The following is a 25,114-nucleotide window of genomic DNA, read 5'->3' as shown; positions in this document are numbered from 1 at the left end:
ATCACAGACATGAAACAAAACTAAAGTCATTTCAAATGGCAACTTTCTGGCTTTAAGAAACACTATAAGAAATCAGGAAAAATAATTGTGGCAGTCAGTAACGGTTACTTTTTTAGACCAAGCAGAGGGAAAGAAATATGGACTCACTCAATTCTGAGGAATAAATTATAGAATCACCCTGTAACTTTTCATCCCCAAAACTAACACCTGCATCAAATCAGATCTGCTCGTAGTCTGCATCTAAAAAGGAGTGATCACACCTTGGAGAGCTGTTGCACCAAGTGGACTGACATGAATCATGGCTCCAACATGAGAGATGTCAATTGAAACAAAGGAGAGGATTATCAAACTCTTAAAAGAGGGTAAATCATCACGCAATATTGCAAAAGATGTTGGTTGTTCACAGTCAGCTGTGTCTAAACTCTGGACCAAATACAAACAACATGGGAAGGTTGTTAAAGGCAAACATACTGGTAGACCAAGGAAGACATCAAAGCGTCAAGACAGAAAACTTAAAGCAATATGTCTCAAAAATCGAAAATGCACAACAAAAATAAGGAACAAATGGGATGAAACTGGAGTCAACGTCTGTGACTGAACTGTAAGAAACCGCCTAAAGGAAATGGGATTTACATACAGAAAAGCTAAACGAAAGCCATCATTAACACCTAAACAAAAAAAAACAAGGTTACAATGGGCTAAGGAAAAGCAATCGTGGAATGTGGATGACTGGATGAAAGTCATATTCAGTGATGAATCTCGAATCTGCATTGGGCAAGGTGATGATGCTGGAACCTTTGTTTGGTGCCGTTCCAATGAGATTTATAAAGATGACTGCCTGAAGAGAACACATAAATGTCCACATCCATTGATGATATGGGGCTGCATGTCAGGTAAAGGCACTGGGGAGATGGCTGTCATTACATCATCAATAAATGCACAAGTTTACGTTGATATTTTGGACATTTTTCTTATCCCATCAATTGAAAGGATGTTTGGGGATGATGAAATCATTTTTCAAGATGATAATGCATCTTGCCATAGAGCAAAAACTGTGAAAACATTCCTTGCAAAAAGACACATAGGGTCAATGTCATGGCCTGCAAATAGTCCGGATCTTAATCCAATTGAAAATCTTTGGTGGAAGTTGAAGAAAATGGTCCATGACAAGGCTCCAACCTGCAAAGCTGATCTGGCAACAGCAATCAGAGAAAGTTGGACCCAGATTGATGAAGAGTACTGTTTGTCACTCATTAAGTCCATGCCTTAGAGACTGCAAGCTGTTATAAAAGCCAGAGGTGGTGCAACAAAATACTAGTGATGTGTTGGAGCGTTCTTTTGTTTTTCATGATTCCATAATTTTTTCCTCAGAATTGAGTGATTCCATATTTTTTTCCCTCTGCTTGGTCTAAAAAAGTAACCGTTACTGACTGCCACAATTATTTTTCCTGATTTCTTATAGTGTTTCTTAAAGCCAGAAAGTTGCCATTTGAAATGACTTTAGTTTTGTGTCATGTCTGTGATCTGCTTTTTTTCTACAAAATTAAACAACTGAATGAACATCCTCCGAGGCCGGTGATTCCATAATTTTTGCCAGGGGTTGTATATATGGAGAGAGAGAGAGAGAGAGAGAGAGAGAGAGAGTATAATGGATTGATGAGCCGTGCTGCGCTGAACGCAGCAGCAGAACTTCTCAGTAGCTCAGCTCACAGACTGATTTTTTGCAGCTGGAACAGATCAGGTCCGTGTAACTTTCAACACTAATATTTGGGAATGTGTGGGTGTCAGGGTAGGTTTAATACTTTCCTTACATAACTGAATGTAAATTTTTACATTAAAGGGGAGGGAACCCACGTAAACAGGGACATGCAAACTCCACGCAGAAAGGCCACAGGTGAGAATCGAACCCATGTCCTTCTTGCTGTGAGGCAACAGTGCTAAACCCTAATCCATCATGCTGCACAGGATAGTGGCCCATGTAGCAAATTTCAGCTCAACTGCTGCATAAATACAGGGTTGCCAACTCTAACACATCTGGCGCGCCAGTCATGCTTTCAGTATCAATCTCACATTCTCACGCACAAGCAAGAAATGTCACGCCAAAATAAAAATTTCACCCGTTCATTTTCTGTTGATCACTAGATTAGACCAGACCACAGCGCATTGTTTCTAAATGAAAGGAGAGTTTAAGTTGCACACCCGAAACAGCTGTTAACATCTGCTGACAACTTTCTGACTGCAGTATTCTCTGATCGCTGAAAACCTGTCACCTGATAGGTGTCAGCTGTGCGTGAAGAGTTCAGAGAGAGTCCGAGCAAAGCTTTGAAGCTTGCTTCTGAGTTGGCCACTATTTGGATGATAAAGGTAAGGCAATAAAATAGCCTAACAAATCGAATAATCTATTGTCTAATAAAATTAAGTTGTCACTACAGACGTAGCCTAATCAGTGTGTTGAGACAGTAGGCTACAGACTTCAACTAGTTGCAAACTTGGTAATTAGAAGGACATGTCGTACTTGATTTAATGTCCTAGCAAGTATTCATGATTGTAATTCTATCTTTAAAAATGTGTGGTCGCTGAAGTATTTTATTGATAATTATTAGTGATGGAGAAACCGAAGCATTTTGAACCACTGAATCAATATGAAGCAATTGTGTTGAAATTGTTCATTGTTTGAAGCATTTGATACAATTAAATATGGTGACATCTGCTGGCTAATCTTTAACATACCACTTGCATGGAGCAATGCTTCTGCAACTAGGGACTGTTATGATGTGTTGTGTCCTCCGACCAAAACGAGCACGCAGCCTGCTGAATGTGATGTGACGGACGGACAACCCGGATGCTATATGCCCCGCGTCACGGCGCAAGCGCCGCGCGGGGCATAAAAACTCATAAAAAGAACAATGAATAGTGAACCCATGTGGCCAAAAAGGTGAAGACAAAAGCAAAGCTTATAAATACCCTCCCCTTATACCATAAAAAAGAAATTACACAATTAACAGGAAATAAAAGGGTTATGTTCCTCTTCTAAAATTTGAAGTCCAAGGTTCTAAAAACATTCTCATTATACAAGTTTTGCCTAATTTATTTCGGCCCTTGAAAACTGTCAGCTGTCAGCTACCTATTTTATAAACACTACCGAATCTACAGCCTGTGGATCCCCACGGGCAACATGCTAGTTAAATAAATTTCAAATGTTCAGTACTTTTCTTTTGTGTCATTTATTTTAAGATATGTCTATGTTGCGGACATGAACGTCTAGGGATTTAGGTCTAGGGATGTATATTGATCAGATTTTATCGATATCGATACCATTATCTATTCCGCTTACCAACCCGATTCCTTATCAATTCCCTTATCAATACCTCTTGTGAATTTTCTGTGTACTAAAAGTAGGCTTTACAGGTTTTCTATGTCAACAACATTTTTATTGAGTCTTAAAGTAAATAAATATGAAATTGGTCACTGGATCCTTGATCTCTGGACATAAATAGAACAAATCTGTAGTTTTTGACAAAAGCATTTCCTGCACATCAGCATCAATGCAATTCATAAAGAACGCAGGACGTCTCATTTTGGGAGGAAAAATGTTTTAGCCATTTGTGTAGTTTGTTGTCTGTATTACAACGTTTGGAAAAAGGTGTCATTTGATTTAAAACGGCGATTCGCTTTGACGTTATTAATTCCGGCTGGACTCTAACTTGACTCAGCAGAGAGTGGCACAGTGTTTGGAGCTGTGTGAACGAAACGGAGGATGATTCTTGTTTCTATGAGAGGAGTTAAGAAGCAGACTTGCTGCTTCTGAAAAGCAGTGAAACAATGAACCAACGAAGCAGTGGGTCGGAGCACTGCTTCCTTGGTTCAAGCTTCAAGAACAGCCACTGCAGAAGCGTCCACAGACCAGCTGCAGCAGTCTGTGGACTGCTTTGTAAATGAAATGTGGTGCTGAAACCTAGCAAAAAAAAAACCTCTCCATCTCCTTGAACAAACTGAAGTACACTACAAAGAGTGGATGCACGGAGCATATTTCAGTGTGACAAGCACATTTGGCAGTAGACAATTTTCAGAATGGTTGATAAGGACACGATGGACATGTTGAGAATGTGATATGTGCATAGTGCGCCGACTGTTTGTAGTAAAAGTGTTGCACATGGTACGTACGTGCATGATTACCAGAGGCGATATCTCTAAGACTGCCAGGGAAGCTCAGCTTCCCTAAAATATCAAAAAATTAAATGGTCAAATATGTACAGTTTAACATTTCATTGACAAATCAGTGGTGGGCACAGATAACCAATATGTTAGCTTTGATAACCGTTAATCCGCTAACTTAAAAGTAAACTTTTATAAAACTAAACCAACAAACCACTAAACAATTTACAGCTAAAAGCTAAACCGATAACTTTTAGTATTGACTCCAGTACACTAGAATCAGTACACTGATTCAAGTGTACTGGACACAACTGACACAACAACGAGCCAGTGCTTCTGTCTCAGATCAGCCTTCTCTCAGCAAAAGAGACCTGGTGATCAGAGAGAAAGGAAGGGCAACAAGCCGCCAAAAACAAACAAACAAAAAAAACCCACTTATTTTCGCAACCATACAGACCTGCAGACGTATCACAGGAGTCATGCACAGGCAGACAGTTTTGACTTATGGTTAAAATTTTACACAAACTAATTCTAGACAAGTCATTGAAATTCATGTCACCTCCATCATTTTACAAAGTGAAAATATCAGCAATATTTAGTTTTAAAGTAATGCACTATTTTTGAAGGTTTTAGCGTTTTACAGACCCCTGCTTCCTTTCTCTCTGGTAGCCAGCTCTCCTCTGCTGTCAGAGAATTCAGCTCTACCTCTCATAGCTGTCTGCTACAAAACATGTAACAGGCAGGCACTAAAATGTATGATTTCAGGCTTTACAAATGCAATTCTTAGAAAATGGAAGAAACACATGATGACTGTCAGTCTACCCCGGTTTTGGGCTCCATGCAAGATCTCACCTCGTGGGTAAGAATGATTCTGAGAAAGTCCAGAACAACACAGGAGGGAGGACCTGGTCAATGACCTGAAGACAGCTGGGACCACAGTCCCAAAGATCACATTAGTAACACACGATGCCGTCATGATTTAAAATCCTGCAGGGCAGCAAGGTCCTCCTGCTCATGCCAGCACATGTCCAGGCCCGTTTGAACTTCACCAGTGACCATCTGGATGATCCAGAGGAGGCATGGGAGAAGGTCATGTAGTCAGATGAGACCAAATTGAACTTTTTGGCATCAACTCCACTCACTATGTTTGGAGGATGAGAACAACCCCAAGAACACAGTCCCAACCGTGAAGCATGGGGGGTGGAAACATCATCTTTGGGGGTGCTTTTCTGCAAAGTGGACAGGACGACTGCACCGTATTGAAGGGAGGATGGATGGGGTCATGTATCGCAAGATTTTGGTAAACAACCTCCTTCCCTCAGTAAGAGCATTGATGACGACTTGTGGCTGGGTCTTGGATCTGCGTCATGGTCAAGGTCCTGGAGTGGCCCAGCCAGTCTCCAGACCTGAACTCAATAGAAAATTTTTGGAGGGAGCTGAAACTCCAAACCTGAAAGATCTGGAGAAGATCTGTATGGAGGAGTGGACCAAAATCCCTGCTGCAGTGTGTGAAAGCTTGGTCAAGAACTACAGGAAATGTCTGAGCTCTGTAACTGAAACAAAGGTTTCTGTACCAAATATTAAGGTCAGTTTTTCTAGTGGATCAAATACTTATTTCATGCAATAAAATGCAAATAAATTATTTAAAAATCATACAATGTGATTTTATGAAATTTGTTTTTAGATTCTGTCTCTCACAGTTGAAGTGTACCTACAATAAAACTTACAGACCTCTCCATTCTTTGTAGGTGGGAAAACGTGCAAAATTGACAGTGGATCAAATACTTATTTGCCCCACTGTAATTGGTCAGCTGATGGCTTTCAAAGTTAGCTGAAAAGCTAATCAGCTAACAGAAAGTTAGCTTTGCTAATTAGCAGTTAGTGGATTTGCAGAACTGTGCCCACCACTGCTACAAACAGCCCAGTCTCACTTTTTTGTGCTCCCGTGACAAAATGAGTCAAATTTTCATGACAGGGTTTTTTAAAACACTATTCCTAATCCTACTCCTACCCCCGACTCTAACCTTAATCATAACCTATTACTCTTTCCCCCCACCCTAAGCATAACCACCCCCAACCCCCCCGCTTCACTTTTAATTTTGTGCAGCCATCACGGAATGAATTAGAATGAATTTGTGCTGCCGTGATGAAAATGAGGTGCTTTTCGTCACAATATCACAAACCACAAGATTAATGTATATTTCGTGCTGCTGAATCATGAGACCAGGTTGCTACAAATGCATTAGAACATGGTCTCAAAGATGAATTCGCTCAGAGTCAGCTACTTATCACAAATCGACTGACCCTATTTTGTTAACTTCTCATAAATCTTTTTCTTATTTGGTCTGTGGTCAGTACATTTTCCCGTGGAAGCAGAGTGTCCATTCACTTCAATGGGACTGCCTAGAACAGTTTTTTTTCATTGCCTCACAACCTGACAGTCATTGGATAAATACCAGGACTATGTCCCGCCCCCGGGCGCTCAGCGTCTCCGGGGGTTAATGGAGCTGACAAACAAAATGAGTCAAAATCTGTGGAAAGACAATAGAAACACAACTGGTGATTTAGATGCCAAGAACATTCACAGAGAACCAGGCATTAGACATTGTGTGAGATCCAGGTGAGTTATTCTCTGCTTCACTCTAAAGTAAGTTCGTATTCAAGGTTGTCACATGTTAATTAATGTCCCAGTTCGCAACACAACATCAAAGTATTCATGATTGTAAGTCTATCCATGGACATGTGGTAATAATTAGAGGTCGCTTATGTATTTTATTGATGAAAATTAATGACGGGGAAACCGAAGTGTTTTGAACCACTGAGTCAATATGAAAGCAGCGTTTTGAAGCTTTTGATACAATTAGATATGGGGACATCTGCTGGCCAATCCTTAACATAACATATGCGTGGATCAATAAAGGGCAAGATGTCATGAAACAGTCAGGCTTTGTTATGCATGTTAAATAATAAAGGTCCTATGTGCTTCTTGAAATTTTTGACAAAATGTTAATAATACAAAGAAAACTTTAATAATATACTTGGGACATAAAAAGGACAACGTATAGACTTGAAAATGTGACATTTTTCCATTTTGACCACATCCCGCTGCCTTCAAGACATAGTGTGGTCATTGCAATCTTCATCTGAGGGTGACGGGGTCATTCGGGAGGCATGCACACCCCCACAGTAAAGCAAAATAAATAAATAAATAAAATAAAAAAATTCCACTGTTTTAAAATGAATCAATGACACTACTGAATGGGGATGAGTGAGTACACCATTATCTGTATCTGTATCGGTTCAACCAACTAAATTATCTGTATCTGTATCTGCACTCATAGTGGGCGGGGCCTAAACTGGGAGTGGGCGTGGTTTAACCCGAAATGACTGGGGCTTAAATCAGTACATTATTTTAAGTCTGAAATTGATATGGATTGATCAGGAGTTGCTATATTTATTGTTTGTTTGAAAACTATTTACAGAATAGCCTCAAAATTGAGATTCAGATCAATGTTTTTGAACATGAATATTCTTAAGGGTATGAATGAATATTTACAGAACAGCCTCAGAATTGAGATTCAATGTTTTTGATCACAATAGTAAAGGAACTATTTATAGAACAAGTTTTTTTTATGAACTCAGAACATGAATATTCTTAAGTGTATGAATGAATAACAAGAACAGCCTCAGAACTGACATTCATTCATTCATTCATCTTCTACCGCTTAGTCCAATGAAGGGTCGCAGGGGGCTGGAGCCTATCCCAGCAGTCATAGAGCGCGAGGCGGGGTACACCCAGGACAGGACGCCAGTCTGTCGCAGGGCCACAAACAGACAAACAAACACAGACACACCCACACACACACCTACGGACAATTTAAAGATCCCAATCCATCTAACTTGCATGTCTTTGGATGTGGGAGGAAACCAGAGCACCCGGAGGAAACCCACGCAAACACGGGAGAACACGCAAACTCCACACAGAAAGGCCATGGGAACTGAACCCACGACCTTCTCGCTGTGAGGCAACAGTGCTAACCACTAAGCCACTGTGCTGCCCAATTGACATTCAATGTAGTAGGAAATTATGAACTACTAAGTATGCATGAACAAGAGTTGTCATACTCAACACAACTTTCTTTTTTTTTTTATTTTATGATCAAACTGATTTTGTTTTCAATTATTTATTTATTTTTACTACCTAACGTTCTTGGCATTTTTTCCCACACAAAGTTAAACAAGATTGATTAAGGTGTGTGTGTGTCTGTGTGTGCATGACTGTCTGTGTGTACATGTGTGAGTGACTGTATGAGAGGGAGAGAGAGAGGGTTGTTCGACTGACCAATTTATTTTTATGAACTGCAGTCAGAAAGTGTCACATACTGCATGCAGCCATATTCAATAAAAATATTAATAGGCTACTTTGTGTGTTCAGCTACATGTGTGTACGTGTGTAAGTGGTCTGTAAGACTGTTTATTTTTTAATGATCTGTGTGAACTTGGTGATTCATGCAAACATCCAGTGATGGCAAACAGGGAAATAATATGTCAGCCTTGTTCACTGTATTCTTCTCAAAAGCAACACGTTCAGTACGAGTTCTCCAACTGACTTTATATCACCAACAAAACGAAGAGCAAACAAACGGTTAAAAATAAATAAATAAAATCCGACTGGAGGTAGTGAACCCCGCGCAGCTCTGTCTTGTTAAAAGCACCGCGTATGACACGAAACAAGTTCACCAAATAACTTTAAATATCAGACAAACCGAAAAAGAGGCGAGCTGAAGAAAACTTAAGCTGGGTATTGACAGAGCAGCGTGAAGCAGAATCCAGCCAAGCACAGAGAGAGATCCTGTCTGTGTGTGTGAGAAGTTGCAGAGACGTGTCTGTAGGGAGGGGCGGGCGCTGTATGTGAACTGGCCAATCACAGAGCATGAAGACAGTCAGTTAACAGTCAGAGTTTTATTCGGATCATGCTCGTGCTCGTCAAAAATGCTTTATCCGTATCGGATACTCGTCTGAAACGAATATCTGGCTCAACCCTACTACTGAAACAGACCCATTAAATCAGAACAAATAACAGACTCCTCAGATCTGGACCTCTTCAGAATGTCACAAATATCTGACTGCCAATAAGTAAAGAGTATTTTGCACATTGTGTCATCTGGAACAACATCTGAACTCATGATACTTTTCCAAACAAAGCTTCATGCAACAGCCCCAGCCTTCAGGAAACATTACGGGAGACGCGGTCGTGTCTCAGGTCAGCTCTCAGAGGAGTCAGAAGAAAGGCTCCATTACAGGCCCGAGAAGAGGAGGCAGAACAAATGGTTCCTGGTCCAAACTGAAGCATCAATAAATGATGAGCGCGTAGTTCCCACTGGAGCTAAGTGCCGCGTCAGCTGCAGGGAGAGAGAGCATATCTGCAATTTGATGCCGTCATATCTCACTCACACCACTGCTGTAATCAAAACTAGAACTGAAGTCCAACAACCAGGTCCAGCACAGAAACAACAACATGAAAGCTGACTGATTCTGAAAGTTCTGCTGCAAACACGGAGTCATTGCAGCTACTTTCTACAGTCATGTCCCTGCTGCACACAGGATCAGGATTCTGTAATCCAGGAGTCTCAAAGTGAAACACTTGGAGCAGATACCTCTGCCAGGGTAAGAACCATCGAAGTCAGAGTTTTTTTATTCACATCAGATCTTTGTGATGCCAAAATCTGAGAAAGAAGAAGATAAGAGTGAATTTTTTAGGTAACTTCTGTCAGGTCTAAGGACCTGGTGTCAAGTGCAAAAAGCCTAAGAAAGTGTCCCAGGTCCTGGATGGTACAAAACCCCTCCATCCCCACTTCTGTAAAGTAACAGTCAGGTGACATGTGGGCGTGGCCTCACCCTTCCCCAGCCGCTGGGGTTCACAAACCTGAGGCACCTTTGAGCTGGATACAGAGAAACACACCAGATGGACAAAATGTAGTCGATGTGATGTTCCCTCACAATGGGCCTCATGTATCAAAGTTGCGCACTTGTGGCGTAAATTTATGGTGTAAATTTGAAGTACACCAAAGTTGCCGTGACATGTATCAAGTAGTGCGCACCTGCCCATTTCCAGCGTACACCTGACGTGACCTTGGTAAATGCGGAGGGTGAAAACAATCGTAATTATAATAATACGCCCATAAATATTCAGACTCCGCTTCAGACACACCCTCATTTTACGACATGGAAGCCAGGAAGACGGCAAAGAAAAAGAACTCCACCAATCACGACGCTTGCCAATAGAGCGTCAAAAGCGGCTGTCGTATCAATTGTTTTGTAGTATAATCAATAAAGTGTTACAGTGGTCCCTCGTTTATCGCGGGAGTTACGTTCTAAAAATAGCCCATAATACATGAAACTGCGATGTAGTCAGCATTATTTTTTACAATTATTATAGACGTTTCAAATCTGTAAACCACTTTATACACTTTTCTCAATCAGGCATGAACATTTTCTCACTTTTCTCTCGTGTGTAAACACTCTCAAAGTTCAAACCTTAGTAGAAAAATAAGACCAAACTGTTTTCAGGCCCAAACATTTGTTTGAGAATTAAAAATAGAACGTTTTCCTATAAATAATTATGATGGCTTTTACAACTAACGAATTTAATTTTAACGATCAACGTACAAGGTTGGACACATAAGAAATTATTAATAGTGACTGACCAGTATTTCACAGATCTGCGTCCTGACGCTGTGCCTTTTCCCACTCACACCTGGCTGCAGGTGTCTGTTACCGAGTGACAAACACAGTTATGAGTAGTTGTTGGCGCTCTTTTTTCTTCTGGGCAACAAGATTCTTATAAACAGACACGCAGACCACAGAACACTGTAAAAAAAGGCATGCAAAATTGGACTAAAAACTCCGCAAAACTGCGAGGCCGCGAAAGGTGAACCGCGTTATAGCGAGGGACCACTGTATTCTCTTTTCACATGTCAATAATTCTTGACATGTGGATATTTGCTCGCTCAATTAATAAGACACGCCTAATCTGTCAGATTTCTTTATTTTTTAAATGTATTTCTGTATTTATTTTATTGTGACAACCGAATGGAGATGACAAAATCTGGTTGCAGCACGGGCGAATTAAGGGAATGACGAAACTACAGTTGTTATTATCAATTTCTTTGTCTAAAACGATCACACCACATGAAGTTAAGCTCAGCGCTGCTCCGGCTCCAGGCTCGAAGTCTGGAGAAAAAGGCAAGCAGCGCTTTCTTTGCAGTCAGCACTGTAGCCACGGATCGTGCTCCATAACAATCCCACAAAGGCGGGATTTGTATTGATTATTATGTAGTATAATCAGGAAAGCGTTGTTTATGTAACATATGCATTGATTTGTGTAATGGCACTGTTTATCATGTTGATCAGTTTCATTTTTATGTGGATTCCAGCGCTGGTTCATTTTGGTGTATAATTTACACCACCTCTAGACCTGGTGTATATTTTCAGCGCAGCGTACGCCAACGACCACATTGATAAATGCCAAGTAGCGCAGCCGTTTTGGCGTACACCCCATATACGCTCAAATATCGCCGTACGCACGTTGATACATGAGGCCCAATGTGAGTGATCTTCCTCATCTGAGTCTCACTAAGTAACTGCTCATTTGATACAAAGTCATTCCAGCAGTACCAGAGGATCCTCCCAGTCCTGGCTCCAGACACATATTTGCAGAGGGGCCTTGCACTGCTCTGTGGGGCGCACTTTTATTTTTTTTAGGCCAGAGGTATAAAGTCCTATTTAATCAGGGGTTTCTCTCCCAGGATAGTTAAAAATTTGAACTGTTGTATATGCAATTATAATGTAGTTTGAGAAGGAAAGAGCAATCTTCTCACGTGAACAAAGCGCAGGGCTATAGAGCAAGCATAAGCTAAACGCATGTGAGCGCAGTTTAAATACACCTCTAATACTGGGCTACTGAATAGGATTTAAAAACTTCATGCCCCTCCTTTATGCACCAAATGCAAGTATAGGCTAAACATTCTCTAGAGACTGTTTGTTTATTATTGTTACCAGCAGGACACGCAACTCATACCCAACATGATTGAAGGCTCCTTGACACTGGCAAAAACTTGATCCCCGCATTACTGTGCAATTCGTCATGCCAATGCATCCCGCTTTGACCCGCCTTTATCCTGGTTGACGCCACGCTATATACATGGACCCAGTGGTGGGCACAGTTCCGCTAATCCGCTAATTCTCGAAGATAATGTTTTCATTATTGGATTAGCTTTTCAGATAACTCTGAAAACTGTCATCGGACTAATTACTTTCTGATAAGTTTTGGTCCAATCATTTTTAGACTACTAACGTATTTTTGCAGACGTGGTAAACAAAGCTGAATAGTTACAAGCATCTATGAAATATCTAAAATCAGTTAAGTACCTACCTGTTTAACCCTTTACCTACTGAGGCTATAAATGGACGATTGGTTATAATTTTTTATTATAGCAATAGCATTAAGAAATAATGTTCTATGTTTGTGTGCTTTGTTACCCTTTTCCAAGAGTACCTGAATTTCAATTATATCACACCTGATTAACTATTTATACACATTATCTATAAGTTTTAACATTTAAAATGAGAAAAAACACAAAAACGAACTTGATTTTTTTTCAGTTTTTTTGTGAAAAATGATTGTTATGTAAAGGAAGTTTGGATTTCACATTTTTAACAGGAAGCTGTACGTGTTTACAATCAAAATAATTAATTTTGTGTGTCTAGAACTCAGAAAAGTGCAGAACCAAACAATATGAATAACAACAAAGTGCAAAACTATATATAAATATATCAATTATTATCTGTAGTATTAAAATGTGCAATAAATCACTCATTTGATCACTCATTTTGTGCAAAATTATACAATATGAATAAAACAATAAAGTGTCAAACTATACACAAATATATAACCAAGAATCAAAATTAGATCTAAACTACATCAGTCAGTGTGGTACTGTTTGTAACAGTTTCTGTCTGGCTGAAAACAGAGGCCAATTTTACAAAGTTTGCACATCCAGCAGGTTGACCTCTTGCAAACCTTGCAAGAACGCCGCCCATCGCTGGCAAGTTGGGTTTCCACTGCTTGTTGGTACCGGGCAGTGGCTTGTGGCTGATGGAGCCATCACACCCACACAAACACGTACACACACCTTCACAAATGGCACTAACACCCTGCCTTTTCCTCAAAAATTACTACATTTATGTTTGCTGTCTGTCTCTGTACTTTTCTGTCACTTTTGCGCTCTTTTTTATACTTTTCCCTCGTTTCAAAAGTCACCGAACGCACTTTACCGTAATATATGCAACATAAAGCATACTGTTGGAAAGCACAGGTTCTTGGCTTGCTGTCAGTGTTGAAATTTTTCAGATTGAGGGCTTACATGAGAACATACGGTAATGAGAATCAGCGGCGCACTAGTGTGAAACTTCTGTGTTTTTCCTCTGCGTGATGACATCACAGGCTTATGTTTACCGTAATACATCATATATCACTGGAAAGCCCTTGGTGTTAGCTTAACAATGCACTTTGAATCATTCGGATTGGACAAACTATGGTGGAGTTACGGTAAAAAAAAATACGCATATGGAAAATATGGCGTGGGTGCTATCGCCGTAGATAAAGGGTTAATAGTAGATGCACAGTTCTATTCTCCGTAAACAGAGGAGAGCTGGTTCTAGAAGAAACCGCTCTAGCCTCTGCAAACAAAGGAGAACTGGTCACAAAAAAGAAAAAAGACTCATTTCTTTTGATCCCATGCTGATATACCGGCAATATCACCCAGGCCATCCAGTGGCATACAGTTTTAACTTATGGTTAACATTTTAACCAAACAAATTTTGGACAAGTTATTTAAATTACCGTCACATCTGAAGTTTTATAAAGTGAAAATATCAGATATATGTTTTAGTTTTAAAGTAATGCACTAATTTTGAAGGTTTTAGTGTGGACATGCTATGCCCAGGTGCATTAGGGGTACCTCAGTTACATTCACAACAGAAGAAATGCATTTGAGATGCTCTGATCAGGCTCCACACGGATAACAGCATTAAACTCTTTGTATATTGTGCCTAAAACTCTTGTGAATATATTCTCTGGGTTTATAGACGTTGTTATTGTGTTTGTTTTATGTAAAAATGCCAGAAGCAGCTCAGGTTGCTCCTCCATTATTTTCAATTAGAATCGTAGCAATCGATTCCTGTTTGCTATTAGAGTCCTGCTTATGTCAAACACTGTCTGTCGTCTTTGTTCCAGAGTAATATATATAAGATGTCTGAAATTCAGTTTGCATTTATTAAATTCCACGCATCTTAAACGTAGCAGACAGGGATTATCTGTAATTTTCTTTTGGCAAGTTTTCACGGTCTCTACTGTCATCTACTGGCCAGCAGTATTCATGGCAGTATTCGCCCTAGTACTGAGCGTCCAGTAGTTGGCAGTGTTCTATTTATTTTGACACTGGTTATATCAGATGGTTATCTAATTACAACTTGGCTTTTTTTTAAATGCCTTTTCTTACAAATACAAAAATGGCATATTTTACAAAAGCACATTTATCTGTAAACACCAACACATGACACACCTCACATTAACGTGTTGGTTAACACAGAATGAATGAGTCAACCAGAGTTAGCAAAGGCACATTTTACCCATAATCCATTGCCATCTGTCTGTGTTTGTTACAAAACTTCAGAATTAGTGCATTATTCAACATTAAAAGATATATGTATATTTTATCTTTGTACAAATGACAGAATTGACATTAAAGGAGTTATTCTATCAGTATAATTTTATTTATAAACCAAACCATAAGTCAGCACTGCTTTATTTTCTAAGACCTCCGCCTCATGGCAGCACTGTTATTGAGCAGAGAGTTGAGCGTTGCTGCTCAAGTGATTTGCTGCTGGATGTTCTGTAGTAAACAGGAGCTTCCAGCAGGGGGCAAGGCGCACAAAGACAGAAGTGCTGACTCATTGTTTGGGTCTGTAGTTGCAAGTGTACCGGGGACAATACCGGAAGTTATCGGTTATCTGTAGCTTCCGATAAATTTTTAGGTGGTTTATTGGTTTAGCTTTATAAAAGGTAACTTTTCAGTTAGCTGATTATCTGTTATTGAAGCTAATTTTTTGGTTATCTGTGCCCACCACTGACTGAACCAAAATATAACATATAAACAGGAATTCAACAATTTTCATCTCTTATACTTGTGGAAATAAATATTCTAAATCACTGGCTGGGGCAAAGGTCAAAACAGTAAAAATGAATTTAGAATACAAACGCAGCCTCCAAGGTTACAGACACCTGAATTTGAATGTTTTTGACCATTGCCTTGGCAACAGAATCATCTTACAGAAAATTACTCTGACAAAATATAAATGTAACACTTTGTTTTTCTCCCATTTTTCATGAGCTGAACTCAAAAGATTTTCTATATACACAAAAGACCTCTTTCTCTCAAATATTGTTCACAAATCTGTGTTAATGAGCACTTCTCCTTTGCCAAGATAATCCATCCCACCTCACATGTGTGGCATATCAAGATGCTGATTAGACAGTATGATTTTTGCACCGGTGTGCCTTAAGCTGGCCACAGTAAAAGGCCACTCTAAAATGTGCAGTTTTGCTTTGAGGTAGTGGTGGTGGGGGTCAGAAAACCAGTCAGTATCTGGTATGACCATCATTTGCCTCACGCAGTGCAACACATTTCCTTCACATAGAGTTGACCAGCAGGCACACACCATCGAATGTTAGCATTTGCCCACTCAAGGTGGTTATGATGACGAATTGCACTCAGGTCAACCCCAATGGGGATGACGAGCATGCAGATGAGTTTCCCTGAGACAGTTTCTGCAGAAATTCTTTGGTTCTGCAAACCGATTGTTGTAGCAGCTGTCCAGATGGCTGGTCTCCGACGATCTTGGAGGTGAACATGCTGGATGTGGAGGTCAGTGACTAATTAATTGCAAATTCATTAACACAAAAGTGTTGAAGCTCGCTGCAGAAAATCATCGGTCACTCTGACGTGAGTAAAACCAGCTTCTGTGGGGCTGTGTGAAATCTCCGGCTTCTGTCTGCTGATCAGACATGACACAGCGGCACGCTAACACAGTTAGCATAGAGCAGCTCGCGGATGTCCCTAAATAGCACAGGACATGGTTTAATAGCTCCGGGCTGTGAGTGGAACAGCCCATCGTACATCATCTGTAATGAAGCTGCCGAGGTTCAGGATGAAGCAGCGAACGGTTTCCCTGCTGATAAGCCACAGAGATGTGAATTTAAATCAGAGCAGTTTGATTTTTACATCTCGTTCATACTTTTATTTCTCTCAGCTTTTAGACACTTCAGAATAATCGATCAACATAGCTCCCCCCCCAAAAAACAGTATTTTGTACATCTCAGATTTAATTATTGTTTCCACAGACTAACATGTTTTGACGTAAACATGTCAGAAAAGAGACCAAACGTAACTGTGGTGATAAATGTCAAATTCAGCTCCAGCTTGAGACTTTGGTTTGGTTTGGGGTTTGTTTTTTGTTTTTAGACTTGGTGGTTTGTGTTTGAAGCAGAGAGCATTTTGTGAATTGATGTGACGCTCTAAAACAGCAGCAAAAGTGTTTAAAAAGTGGACAAAAAAAAACAAAAATGAAAGAAAAGTGGTTTATAAAAACTTTTCCATGCTGGATTTACATGCTTATAATGTGCTTTAAGCTGAATTTAAGAGTTTTATCCAAAGAGCAGTTTGCAAGTGTTTAAGCAGATCAAAGGTAGGATTGAGCCGGACGCTTGTTTCAGACGAGTATCCGGTACGGATAAAGCATTTTTGCCGAATACGAGCATGAAACAAGTAAAAATCAATATCTGTGCTCGTGCTGAAGGAAAATTCTCATTGGGTAATTGACCGTCTTCATGCTCTATGATTGGTCAGTCACACACAGCGCCCACCCCTCCCTACACAGACACATCCCTGCAGCCTTTCGCCAGTGTTGCCAGATGTACGATAATTATCGTATTTATACGATAGTTTTGCCCTCTGTGCGATGTACAATCAATAATGGGAAAAAATCCAAAATGTACGATAATTTCAGTTGGTTGCCCAAATACGCATCTCCCTCTGACACCCAAGAATCATTTTGCAGGCGTTGCACTCAGGTGGCATCAAAGACATACCACACACAGGGCTGCTGCTAGCTTTGGCCGGCCCAGGACAAAGTCATTTGAAAGCCCACCCCCTCTCCATACAAAGTAATGACTTCCCAATTCTCGGCCCTGCCCCTCCCTCCCTGGGCCCGAGACGACTGACCTGTAATGTAGACTGTTTTGGCTGCACATGCGCACAAACGTAGCTTAGCCCACCCCCGTCACCATCACTACACACACACACAACTTTTGAGCCTAGCAGCTAAGCGAGAAGAGAGAAACTGTCAACACGACGTAAAAAGAAAAGTTCCTAAATGACGCTAAAACACTAAAATAGCTACGTTGTATGCGTTTTGTTTGTGTACGATAATTCTTCTCCCAAAATACCGATAATTTTTGAGGTTTTTGGTACAATAGTTGCATATTTCCTATCTGGCAACACTGCCTTTCGCACACACACAGACAGGGACTTGACTCTAGCTCACGTTGCTGCTCTCTTCAGTGATCCTTAGGTTTTCTTCAGCTCGCCTCTATTTTGGTTTGTATGATATTTAAAGTTACTTGGTGAACTTGCTTCGTAACGTATGCAGTGCATTTGACAAGACAGAGCTGAAAATAGCTTGTGTCGCATCAGTAACTGCTTCCGCTGCGGACAGGGTTTTTTTTTTTTTACCGTTTTCTTGCTCTTAGTTTGGCTGGTGATATAAATTCAGTTGGAAAACTTTGCTCGTACTGAACGCAGTGCTTCTGAGAAGAATACCATGAACAAGGCTGACACATTATTTCCCTGTTTGCCATCACTGGATGTTTGCATGAATCATCAAGTTCACACAGATCATTAAAAAATGAACAGTCTTACAGTGTTGCCACAGTTACTTTGAAAAAGTAATCCAATTACTGATTACTGATTACTCCTTGAAAAAGTAACTTAGTTACTTTTACTGATTACTCAAGTGTAAAAGTAACTAAGTAGATTACTAGTTACTTTTTAGTTACTTTCCCCAGCTGCCAACAACAACCCTCTGCCACCTCAACATGACAATACTTGTTTTGCCAAAACTCACTTTATAGTCACCCTTTTTTGACTTCAATGAAAATAAATACTTGTTTTATAAAAAGTAAAATAAAGACCTCTTCTTGACCTCATATTTAACTGTTGACAGCACTGTAACAGTAAAACTTGCAATTTCAACCTACATTGTTTATAAATGTAACTATTAAATTCTTTTTAAACATTTTCTAACATTTAAATTCTCTCTACAACATTTTACTTGTCGAAATTATTATTATTATAAGTAGTATTAGTAGCTGTAGTAAAAAAGGCTTCAAAACTGGACCTTTAATCTAGGGGTGTTGTGGGGGGGCACATCCTTGCCCCACGCCCCCATTCCATCTGGATTCGCCCCTGCTTTGGCGTTGAGCACAAAGAATGGATAACATTTATTTATGCAGAAAACATGACCAGATTTACAGGTAAGAAAGTTTATTGCATTTTCAACATCATGTGGTCCTCAGAAAGAGAGTTTAGGTGCATTTGAGTGGAAAATAGTGTTAGTTGTTGACGCGTCGCGGAGGATCAGCTGTTTTTAGCAGCAGATACGGAGCGACACAGCTCAGAATTCTAAATAAAGGAGGAAAAAAGCATAAAAATGTCTTTGTAAAGCTCAGTGTAGGTGTGCTGATCACCGCGCTTTAAGAGGTCAGGATGAGTCGAGCTGCTACAGAAAACCACGGATGAAAAGCTCACAGCTCGCTGAAAGTGGGCAGTCAGTCAAACCCCGACCTCCTGCCCACAGACCAAGTTTAAATGCTGCTATCGACCCACAATGCAAAAATAATAGTAACGCACAGTGACATGGAGAAGTAACTTTAATTTGATTACTGATTTGAAAAGATTAATGCGCTAGATTACTCGTTACTAAAAAAAGTGGTCAGATTAGAGTAACGCGTTACCGGCATCACTGCTTACAGACCACATACACACATATAGCCAAACACACATGTAGCTTTATTAATATTTTTTTAACCTCAAAACAATAGAAAAGCAGGGAGAAACAATCAATCCCTTTCTCAATCATCCAATCTTCTTTCGATTTGGTCTCAGTGTCACATGACCAATGGAGCAAAACGTGATTGGTTGAATGTTGGATGACTGAGACAGGGATTGATTGCTTTTGTTTGCCACAGTTACGTTTTCATACTAAAAAATTTGGACACAAATTCCAGGCTTGACTGTTTTTGAACGTGCGTTATGTATTTATTTTTTTAATATCAAGTTGTTTCCTTCCTTCTATGAATAGGCTCATAGAAATAGTTAAACTCATTATGCAAGCGAGTTCAACATTTAAAAAGATTCAAATATATAAATATACAGACAGGTGTGTGTGAATGTTTTAGGCACATTTAAACGTACATTCACACAATTCAGTAAGACTTCATGTGACACTTTGTAGACAGATTATTAAAAACCATTTAAATATGTTCATAAGTACAACGTAAAAACAAATAAACCAGTTTTGTATAGTCACAACATTTAATAAAATGACTAAAACTAAACAAAGCATTTTTACAGTGAAATTCAAAACGTGCAACAGTAAATTATTTCTGAACAACACTGTATATTGGAAACATTACAAAAAGTAATTAATAATTACAACACGATGTCTTTACACTGGTACTCAATATTTTTAAACTTTTTAAAGCTTGCTCATTTGTATTAAGTGATTTTATTAAATTCTCATTGAAAGAAGCAATTCTGACCTTGAAAAATTTATCTGAACTATTTTTTATTGTTTTACCATTATTTTTTCCATCTCTCTAAGGGTCCCTTCACACATAACAAGACTGAAGCCGACTAGTGCACGAAGGAAGAATTGCATGCCATTTGTGAAAAATCTGAGCCTCTTACACTTGTCACTACAAATATTCGCGCACACCAGCGGCTGAAAACAGAGAGCCCTGTGAGAGCAACTCGATCCCCTCGCGGGCAGGTGTCTGCCAAATTCCAGGTAACACACACGAACATCCAACACTACTCGCTGGACATTTAGAAAATGTGTGGCCATTCGCACCGTGAGCACGAAAATAGTGAGCAGACGATCACTTTCGAGCTGGATGTGAAATTTGTCCTCACGAGTGTGGCCTTGTAAAAAGCAACACACATGTGGCATGCATGTGTATCGCACGTGTGCGTGTGTGTCTCGCGACCCTCCCCACATGTGGCGTGTGTGTCCCCCCCGCCCAACACATGTGGCATGCAGGGGGAGAGCACACTTGTATGACATGCTGATATGTATTTACAGACATGATCACATGGAGGCCAGACAGCCACGTCTGAGCGCACACAGCCGGGCTGCAGCAGCCACACACAGCGCACTTCGGCAGGCTGTTCTGTGTGAAATGGACCATCAGATCTGAATGTCACGGGTGTCCGGCAGAACATGTGCGCCGCAGGACTATGACAATATAACAAGCCAACAGTGCCACAAATACGCCAATTTCAGTCATGTGTCACCAAAAAAAAACACTGTAACAAACACCATTTTGTCAGTCATTACGGCACTTTTTTCTTTTTTAAAAATTTTTTTTATGAGAAGTCCGCAATTTAATCCAGTTTTGATGGCTCTGTTTTACGCATTTTACACTCCTGTTATAAGAAAGTGATTGTAGCGCAGTGGTAAAGCTTCCGTCTGGTAATCTGAGCTTTTGTAAACTGCAGGTTTGAATCCCACATTTATTTTTTTATTTAACCAGGGTTATTTAACTGCAGGGTTCTGTATTGCGTCCCTTTTTATTTATTATTGATATCAACCCAGTGATATTCACTAATTATACAGCTGGTTATTATTGTATTCTGCTCCACATCAGCGGTGCGATGTGGTGCAACACGTTCCAGCTCCTCGCACTGTGTTGTGCGTGCACAGAACCGTCACCAATGTGTCATGCACACCTGTGCAACTGTGCTTCCCTCACAAGAGCAGATGGATAGTTCGTGGTTCCCCTTTTCATGTTTGGTTCGTGGATTTTCTTCCGGTTTCTGCATCTTTTGTATTACGTGTGAAGGGGCCCTAAAGTCTAAGAAGCGTCATCAGTGAAGAAGCTGACGGTTTACATGACGTGGGGAAACAAGCCTTTGGGCATCTGGGTCATGTATCTGGCGGCACTGTGAAGTCGGCTGACCCACTTTCCCTATAAAACAGAGGAACAGGAACACTGTGGCAGAACTCTTCTATTAAATATGGTGCAGGTTATTTATTTCGTCTGAGCTTTTATACAGACACATGAAAACATTATCTACAGTATGAATGACAAAAAAACAGCCTCATTAATCCACACACCACACCACATTAAAACATTATTCTCAGACAAACAGAATAGATTTAGGTGTTTATGATTTCTACAAAAATCTGAATTTAATGAAGTTTATTCATGTCTGAAATCATATTTTCTGGAGTATAGTTGCAGTTTTCTTTCTGTATGTGGTAGAACAGTAGTTTTCTCTGGGCCCCTCCCCAATCGGACCGGGAGTGACATGTTTTAGGGAGCCGCATGTTCTCCTTGAATTGCTGGCTGTCTGATGGTGGTCCAAAAAATGAGGTGGGCTTCATAATAATTGGCAAAGCTTCTGGGGAAAACCTGGTCTTGTTAGGAGAGACGGCATCTATCCCCTTGGATGGAGCAGCTCTCATTTCTAGAATCTGGCCAATTTTCTTAAATCCTCCAAACCGTTGACTGTCCAGGGTTGGGACCAGGAAGCGTGTTTGTAGACTTACACACCTCTCTGCAGCTTCTCTCCCCCTGCCATCCCCTCATTACCCCATCCCCGTAGAGACGTGCCTGCTCCAGACCACCAATAACCAGCAAAAATCTATTTAAGCATAAAAATTCAAAAAGAAAAAATATTATAGCACCTTCAAACTGCACCACAGACTAAAACAGTTAATATGGGTCCTATAAAGCATTAGATCTCTCTCTTCTAAGTCCCTGTTAGTAAATGATATAATAATTGATCAACATATTGATTTATTCTGCCTTACAGAAACCTGTTACAGCAGGATGAATATGTTAGTTTAAATGAGTCAACACCCCCGAGTCACACTAACTGCCATAATGCTCGTAGCAAGGGCCGAGGCGGAGGGTTAGCAGCAATTCTTCCACTCCAGCTTATTAATTAATCAAAAACCCAGACAGAGCTTTAATTCATTTGAAAGCTTGACTCTTAGTCTTGTCCATCCCAAATTGGAAGTCCCAAAAACCAGTTTTATTTGTTGTTATCTATCCTCCACCTGGTCGTTACTGTGAGTTTCTCTGTGAGTTTCAGACCTTTTGTCTGACTTAGTGCTTAGCTCAGATAAGATAATTATAGTGGGGCGATTTTAACATCCACACAGATGCTGAGAATGACAGCCGCAAAACTGCATTTAATCTATTGTTAGACTCGACTGGCTTTGCTCAAAATGTAAATGAGTCCACCCACCACTTTAATCATATCTTAGATCTTGTTCTGACTTATGGTATGGAAATTGAAGACGTAACAGTATTCCCTGAAAACCCCCTTCTGTCTGATCATTTCTTAAATACATTTACATTTACTCTGATGGACTACCCAGCAGTGGGGAATAAGTTTCATTACAGTAGAAGTCTTTCAGAAAGCGCTGTAACTAGGTTTAAGGATATGATTCCTTCTTTATGTTCTCCAATGCCATATACCACACAGGGCAGAGTAGCTACCTAAACTCTGTGAGTGAGACAGATTATCTCGTCAGTAGTTTTATATCCTCATTGAGGACAACTCTGGATGCTGTAGCTCCTCTGAAAAAGAGAGCCTTAAATCAGAAGTGCCTGACTCCGTGGTATAACTCACAAACTCGCAGCTTAAAGCAGATAACCCGTAAGTTGGAGAGGAAATGGCGTCTCACTAATTTAGAAGATCTTCACTTAGCCTGGAAAAAAAGTCTGTTGCTCTATAAAAAGCCCTCCGTAAAGCTAGGACATCTTACTACTCATTACTAATTGAAGAAAATAGAGACAACCCCAGGTTCTTTTCAGCACTATAGCCAGGCTGACAAAGAGTCAGGGCTCTATTGAGCTGAGTATTCCTTTAACTTTAAATAGTAATGACTTCATGACCTTCTTTGCTAATAAAAGTTTAACTATTAGAGAAAAAATTACGCATAACCATCCCAAAGACATATCGTTCTCTTTGGCTGCTTTCAGTGATGCCGTATTTGGTTAGACTCTTCTCTCCGATTGTTCTGTCTGAGTTATTTTCATTAGTTACTTCCTCCAAACCATCAACATGTCTATTAGACCCCATTCCTACCAGGCTGCTTAAGAAGCCCTACAATTACTTAATGCTTTCGATCTTAAATATGATCAATCTGTCTTTATTAGTTGACTATGTACAACAGGCTTTTAAGGTGGCAGTAATTAAACCATTACTTAAAAAGCCATCACTTGATCCAGCTAGCGTAGCTAATTATAGGCCAATCTCCAACCTTCCTTTTCTCTCAAAAATTCTTGAAAGGGTAGTTGTAAAACAGCTAACATGATCATCTGCAGAGGAATGGGCCTATTTGAAGAGTGTCAGTCAGGGTTTAGAATTCATCATAGTACAGAAACAGCATTAGTGAAGGTTACAAATGATCTTATGGCCTCAGACAGTGGACTCATCTCTGTGCTTGTTCTGTTAGACCTCAGTGCTGCTTTTGATACTGCTGACCAAAAATTTTACAGAGATTAGAGCATGCCATAGGTATTAAAGGCACTGCACTGTGGTGGTTTGAATCATATTTATCTAATAGATTACAATTTGTTCATGTAAATGGGGAATCTTCTTCACAGACTAAGGTTAATTACGGAGTTCCACAAGGTTCTGTGCTAGGACCAATTCTCACTTTATACATGCTTCCCTTAGGCAGTATTATTAGACAGCATTGCTTAAATTTTCATTGTTACGCAGATGATACCCAGCTTATCTATCCATGAAGCCAGAGGACACACCAATTAGCTAAACTGCAGGATTGTCTTACAGACATAAAGACATGATGACCTCTAATTTCCTGCTTTTAAACTCAGATAAAACTGAAGTTATTGTACTTGGCCCCACAAATCTTAGAAACATGGTGTCTAACCAGATCCTTACTCTGGATGACGTTACCCTGACCTCTAGTAATACTGTGAGAATCTTGGAGTCATTTTTGATCAGGATATGTCATTCAATGCGCATATTAAAAATATGTAGGACTGCTTTTTGCATTTGTGCAATCTCTCTAAAATTAGAAAGGTCTTGTCTCAGCGTGATGCTGAAAAACTAATTCATGCATTTATTTCCTCTAGGCTGGACTATTGTAATTCATTATTATCAGTTGTCCTAAAAGTTCCCTGAAAAGCCTTCAGTTAATTCAAAATGCTGCAGCTAGAGTACTAACGGGACTAGAAGGAGAGAGCATATCACCCATATTGGCCTCTCTTCATTGGCTTCCTGTTAATTCTAGAATAGAATTTAAAATTCTTCTTCTTACTTATAAGGTTTTGAATAATCAGGTCCCATCTTATCTTAGGACCTCATAGTACCATATCACCCCAATAGAGCGCTTCGCTCTCAGACTGCAGGCTTACTTGTAGTTCCTAGGGTTTGTAAGAGTAGAATGGGAGGCAGAGCCTTCAGCTTTCAGGCTCCTCTCCTGTGGAACCAGCTCCCAATTCAGATCAGGGAGACAGACACCCCTCTCTCCTTTTAAGATTAGGCTTAAAACTTTCCTTTTTGCTAAAGCTTAT

General features: G+C 40.0%; 1 protein-coding gene and 1 long non-coding RNA gene across 2 annotated transcripts in view; one reads left to right on the top strand and one right to left on the bottom strand.

The window, feature by feature from the left end:
- Positions 1–25,114, bottom strand: part of kcnq3 (potassium voltage-gated channel, KQT-like subfamily, member 3) — a 273,404-nt gene that overhangs the window by 183,790 nt on the left and 64,500 nt on the right.
- On the top strand, positions 1,590–19,526 carry LOC117521751. Its single transcript, XR_004564045.1, has 3 exons — positions 1,590–1,599; positions 13,268–13,271; positions 19,440–19,526. It is a non-coding gene; the product is annotated as an uncharacterized LOC117521751 (long non-coding RNA).

This window comes from Thalassophryne amazonica, chromosome 12, assembly GCF_902500255.1.
Source record: "Thalassophryne amazonica chromosome 12, fThaAma1.1, whole genome shotgun sequence".
NCBI classification, from domain to species: domain Eukaryota; kingdom Metazoa; phylum Chordata; class Actinopteri; order Batrachoidiformes; family Batrachoididae; genus Thalassophryne; species Thalassophryne amazonica.
This window is presented reverse-complemented; position numbering and strand designations above follow the sequence as displayed.